This window comes from Etheostoma spectabile, chromosome 22 (assembly GCF_008692095.1).
Source record: "Etheostoma spectabile isolate EspeVRDwgs_2016 chromosome 22, UIUC_Espe_1.0, whole genome shotgun sequence".
NCBI lineage: Eukaryota > Metazoa > Chordata > Actinopteri > Perciformes > Percidae > Etheostoma > Etheostoma spectabile.
In genome coordinates this window covers 11,751,814-11,758,654 of record NC_045754.1, presented here as the reverse complement: position 1 = coordinate 11,758,654, position 6,841 = coordinate 11,751,814, and positions in this window count along the sequence as shown.

Genomic DNA, 6,841 nt, shown 5'->3' with positions numbered 1-6,841 from the left:
ACACACACACACACACACACACACACACACACACACCTGGAAAGCTGCCAATGCCATTTCAGTCACAGGTGAGCGCCGTGAGCGTTTACTGCAAACAAAGAACGGGATTGTCAGGATACTTTCCTCTTCGCATACACTGTGGTTGAAAGTGTTGCCTCTTGTGTGATGTCCATGCATGAGGTAAAATTCATGCATTGGGAGGTTATGAATAGAAATGCACATCAACAAAGTCAAGAATGTAAACAGCTGAAAAGAAATGTGGATCTTTCATTTTATACTACATTTTCCAGCAATGAATAAAGAGGCTGAGGTGAAGTTAGGGTACGTGTCCTGCTTTCAACTCTCTGCTCCGCCGAGGCGCTCTCTTACAGTGAAACAGTTTGCCAGCTGATTATCACACCGCGGCCAAGCAAACCTGACCAAATGAAAACAGTGACCTCCTCTCGTCTCCTGTTCATGAGCCGGAGAGAACAGTTCTCTAATTGTTGCTTTGCCGCTCTGCTCTTCCTTGCCAGCCAGCTACATTATCCCTAAATGACAAACACACAGTGTTATTTCGGGTGATCCGCAAAACTGCAGGAGTCAGTAGGACTCTGCGTTAAAACACACACAAATGATAGTCTGCCAGGTTTGGTATATAAATCATCCACTAGAAATAAGCAGTGTGTATCCAAAATTGCCTCGGTACTTTAGAAAAAAAAACGAAAAATCTATGTTTTGATTGCAAATGGCAGGTTATCATGCGTGGCAGGTTTTGTTCTGTTTATTTTAGTCTCTTTCATGTTTGTTTTTGAAAGATAGCCTATTTATTTTTAACCTGACTAGTTTTAGCATCATTATTATCAACTCTAATTAGTCAGTTAATTATAGTTTGTAGGGAGGTTTGCTCCCTAATACGACCCAGTGGAACCAGTGGACCCAAAAGCAACCCAAAATACCCATTTCAATGCAAACAGAGATGAGATGTGTGCAGCCTTACAGCGAGGTAATTCACAAGTTTTCTTATATGACAACCGGTTTATTTAAAGGCGAGATTCCTCTGCACAGAATATCAAAGTAGGGCTTACCCTTTCTTCATTTGACTGACAAATGATCACAGCCAAAATATCATGTTGCTTTTGTGATTTCAGTGAAAGCCTTCAACTGCTGAACCCCGGCCAAAACACAGCCCAACTCAGGTGCAAAAATACACATATGGTTAAATTTAGGTTTTTGTATTTGAGTTAACCAAACTTTATAACACAAGTTTTTATATTTCTCATTTGCAAACACATTTGGTGTATTTAGGTAGAAATGTTTGTATGTTGCTGGAAAATTTTAAAATAAGACCAATGAAACTGGCTAGCTGCTTCCCCTTGTCTCCTGTCGTTATGCTAAGCTAACAGGCTGCGCCAACATATTTATCCCACATGACAGCGGTGTCAATCTTCTCGTCTAACTCTGCTAGAAAGCAAATGTAAGCATATTTCCCAAGTTGTCAAAAAAATCCAATAAACGTTTTGCTTGTTTTCTTTACACAAAATATGGTGCTGGGATAATCAGTGACGAAACCACATATCTGCTGAACATGTCAGCTCTTGGCCACAACATGTCATTAACACAAGAAATCATTCCATCACATCTGTGTAAATTTGCATTTTTATTAATCTCAAATCACTGCCCTGAATTGGAATTATTCCTCAACAATTAGCACCCCTCTTTACTCCTCTGAGGCTTAAACTCGATCTATCTCGGCTCTACAGAGCCCATAAATTGTGGCTAAAGAGGGAAGACAAACACAGTGGGTTGGTTATGTGGGAATCAGGCGATTTAATCCTTTGTCATTATCTGGCAGGCCGCGCCAGCAGACATCTGCTTGTGAATATCCAGTTTTAGGAAACACTGAGAAAACCGGCGTTACTCAGTTTACAGAGGAAGAGACACACCCTGGTCCCTTTATGCTGCTTACATGCACTTCATTAGGGTCTGGGTGTTCTTCTCAACAATGGAGAACAGGCCGTGCCGCTGATAGCTTTATCTCCGGGTGGCTAAACAGGCGCCAGAATCCGTGCATAAGCGGTCCATCCCATTGCCAGCTTTATCTGGAAAAAATAAAACTTCCTGTATCCTGCGGAGATATGGTCTCCAAGACTGATGAGTCAGGTTAATAAAGGTGAAATGATGAGTCACGCTTAAAAACAAGAGTACACAGAGTGCCAGAGCACTGAAGTCAAATCAATCAAACCACGCAGGAAAGTCTTTTGTGTAACAGTACCTGGTTAAGCAGTTGAAATGAGGCCCAACAGTCAATTTGTGAAAGTGGAAAAAATAATCTGGTCTACAAGACTTATTTGACAAAACAACATAAAAACAACTGCTGGGGAAAAAAATAGCAGAAGGCTGATCTTGTTTGTTTCTTAAAAAGGACCACGGGAAAGGCAATGTGGCAAACAGAGGAAAACAGAGTCGGTGGAAAGGATACTAATCTAGACCTAATCCCCTCAGCATCTGTCACTGATGCATTAATCAGACAGAAAGGAAACATGTTATTCTATAATACCTCCTCTTATCTAAAAAGCCACTGTTGTTGAATTTTGCAGACTAGATGTGGGTCACAAGTCTTCTAGAAACAACACAGAACTCGTCCTTGTAAACCAATTGTACCTCTTCTAGCTGGATTTTAATAAATTATGCAAACAGAGTGTTCAGCTGAGTGCGGTTATAACAACATTCTGGATTAAGAGTACACATATAAATGGTTTGAAAAGGATTTCTAAATTGCTCGTAATTAGATTATAAAAGATTTACAGGCTGCATATTTCGTGTTTGTGTCCTCTTAAAGGGCTTTATTAAATTCACTACAACTGCCATGCTGCAACTTCTTCACCCTGGCCTTTTGCTTATGTCAGGAAAAGCCTGTAATTGACACATAGTGCTTAGGTGTCAGATTCCATCAACATGCTGTCTAATCACACCTGCAAACACGGACCTGATCTACGGAAGAATTAACTCCAGGAAGCTATAAATAAATAGACATGCTTTGCTTTTACTTGTTTAATTAATTAGAGTATCATGGCGCCATTAGCACCTTGATGTACATCAGTTAGCTCTGCCATCACACCTATTCTCACCAAACAAACACTTGTCATCGGCGGTATCATAGTCGTTACCAGAACAAGTGCTGCTGATAGATTCGTAGTTGATTGTCCGTGCACATGGATCCATTGTGTGTAAGACAGAGAAAGTGTATTGTTTAGATGATTAACAGCAGCTGAAGGTGTGATGCCTGGTCACTGATGGGCTCCTCACTCAGCGTTTAATCATCATGAAACACATGCTGTCACTCCATGTCCATGAGCCCCATCAGTTAGAAAGGGGCTTATGTTGGGCCAATCCCAGCGGGGCATTCACCGCCAGGGATGAGTGTGGGGTGGAGCAGGCCTGAAGGCTCTGGATACATATATAGGGTATGCGTGTACATGGGTACAGTGTGATGTTGTGTTAAGACTGAGATGACTAAAGTAGCCACAATGCACATCAAATCTGATAAACACCCCGGTGATCTGCTGCCTTAATCTCTTCACAAAGGTTCATCTTTTCCATGAACCAAAAAAAACACTCCGTCTAAAATCGTAAAATGTGTTTACACAGGCCGATGTCAGCTGCTCAGCCCTGATTGGATTCACTTTGTTGTGTGTTTTGATCTGGTAACATTGCAGCTAGACAGTAGCAGTATTTACAGCATTGATGGACACAAAGTGTCGGCCCTCACTTTACATTTCTACTGTGCCACACGCAGGATTTTAGAAACTAATCTGCTTTATCACGATAGCCACATTGATTATGTAATAACACTTAATTAGGATAATGACTCACTCTGTCGCACATGACAGTTAACGCCTGCGTTTAAATAGAAACAAATGGCCCTTTTAGCGTATGGCTTTTGTCGTCAGTTTTTATCTTTGCTTAGTCTCCTTCAGATCAGAAATCTCTTTTATAAGCAAGCAGCACATTTGGCTTCAGACATAAAACAATAAAAACAATTCACACAAGAAATGATATATAATGAGAAGTAAGAAAGCTTTTTGCATCTGTCATCTTTTCCGTTTCAGTTTATTTGCTTGCACATGCAAAAACCCATCATACATGAGCTTTTTAGCTCTTGACTAATGGAGTCCTCTGTCTGCATGTGACGTGCAACTCCCTCTCCATTTCACCTCGACGACCTTCCTCCCGGTACACAAATATTGCTCATTACATGGGGGTTTATGTGCTCGATATAGCCATTGACCCTCAGTCTGCTTCCAGCTCCTGCCTCTCCCCCTCTCTTCCTCGTCTCCTCCCTGTCGATGGCTAGTTACCAATGGGGCAGTAAATTATAGTGGCTGGGCTGGGATTAGGTATGAGAGGGGAATGTCTGAGAGGCAGAGAGGAGGAGGCGGCAAACACACACACACACACACACACACACACACGCGCGCGCGCAAATACACACATACCGGCAATGATGATTGTCTCTTCGTGTGCCAGACAACTCCACATTCCTCCACCTCCTTAACCTGCAGATTGTGCTATCAATCAATCCAATATCTTGTTTGCTGTTTTACTTTTTATGTTTGCACATTCACAGATTTGAATAAACATGCAGCATATTGAACCACACATCTTAGGCTAAAAAGGACAGTTTTTGCAGCTGTTTAAACAACAAACAACATGTTGGGAAATTAACTTGTTGGTAAGAGTGTGATTTGTTTAATCATATCACGCAGGTTCAAACATGAAAATTAGTCATTGCAAAAAAATGCTCATATTTTCATTAAAACAAGTAAAAATATTTCCAGTGAATGTCAACAATGATTTTTTTCCCTTAGGTTTAGTGTAATGTTGAGTAAATAATTAAGTGTAAGCGTAACCACCTAACCCCATGATGCAATTTCCATGTTTAAAAAAAAAAGTACTGCATGTGGTAGTAGGACATTATTATTTTTGCAGTGCATGTTGGGGGGTAAGAGGAGCCTGTAGTCCTAATATAGGGGATGACCTCAGCGGTGTCTTTTCTTCGGCTCCTACTATAGACGGGCTGTGCACACATGGACTCTCGCTCAAGGCAGCTGATGGAAATAGAATTGCTTCAGGGATTTCTCTACCAAATGACTTGGAAAACATTGCCCACTTGACTTGTGGGATAATATGTGTATCTCCTGCATGAATTTGCACTAATATCTAATTTCTCAGGACACCCGAGTCATCTTTAGCTATTTGCTCGCTTGCTTAATTAGACCAGATACTGTTTTTATTACACCATAAGGAAGAATATGAATTAAGCCTTTTTGGAATCACAGCACTTGAATGTTTTAAATATCAGGACTGTGCTGTGTTGTAGGAAGAAATTCACCCCATGACTAAATGCTAAACCGATTCAAGACTGCTCTCTTGGTGTGACTCCAAACTATTTGGCATTCCTTTCTCAGTTCTCTCTGCTGAGCGCTGCCAAAACATTTTAGAAATAATTGCGTGCACTTCTTTGAAAACACTTAGGAATCTACTTACCTCTCTTTCTCTCTTTTTCTCTTTCTCTCACATGCACAAGCAGATCTGCAAGAATTCATAGTGTTTGTGTGTTTGCAAGTGTATGCAGTGGAGTCGGCGTGTGGGGTCTTTGTGTCCAGGAGTGAGAGACCTGCTCCAGTGATTAATGGGGTTCCTGCGTGAGGCACCGCAAGGCGCCGTACACAATCACTGGGCCAGACCGCAGCCCCGCCAGGCTTGTCCTTCACATAAGGAGAAGAGAAAGGCGGGAAGGAGGGAGGGTAGAGGGCGAAATATTCCCTCGCTGTCCTTTGCTCTGTCTTTCTTCCCTTCTGCCCATCCATCCTGCTTTTCCCTCCTAAAACTATCTACTTTTACAACTACTCCCACCCTTTTTCTCTATCCTCTCCCTTTCCGTTGGCCCCTGTCCTCTGTTCAACTTGGCACTTCCACATTCGCACACAGACAAGATGTGAAAAACTATATATATATATATATATAAACTCAGAAAAAGGAAAAAGTAGAAGTGCAGTGAGAGAAAAAGAATTGTCAGCACAACAGAAGCTTTGCTTTGAAGCAAAAGCTGTAGTGGAGGGTGAGGAGCCCGCTGTGAATCCTTCTCCTGCCCCCACCTCCCCTTCCCTGCAGTTCGGGTATGTGGCCCCTCTTCTCAGTGTTAAACAAGCCTTTTAAATGGGCTTTAACCTGGGCCCACCCTCAATGGGGCCATTGTGGGAACGGATGTGTGGACAGTAGTGCTCGGTAAACACTGCTACTTGTTCCTTTCTCACATTCTGCGGCCATTCTGGACCGGTTAGTCCGGAGGTTGAAGTGGTATTGTGTGTGTGTGTGCGTGTGCGTGTTTGTGTGTGTGTGTGTGTATTGGAGTAAGTGTGTGTGTTTCAGAGGAAGTGAGAATGTAGACTGAGAAAAAGCTGAAGTGGATTGATAGAGAAAGAAAGAGAGAAGGGGGGAGTGGCAGTTAGTGAGAGGAAGGGAAGGTGTGGTAAAGCAAGCAAATGAAAGACATACAAGTGATGAAATTTATTTAAAATTATTATGTAGCACAGTACCAAGTCCAATGGACTTCTCAGTCTGTCAGTCAATAAATCTGAATGATTGTCCGGGGGACTGTGACCACTTTTCCTGCCCTGACATCCTCCCGGTTCTCTTTTTTTGTTAAACGCTAAATGGCTGTGGACTTATTTAGTTAACCCACGTCAATCCGGGGCTGGATTTCATTATCCTCCCTCTCCCGGGGTCTCTGATTGGGCCTCACATTGGGCCTGGCACCTGCACTTGGCCTGCATGTCACTGTAGCCGTGGTAACAGC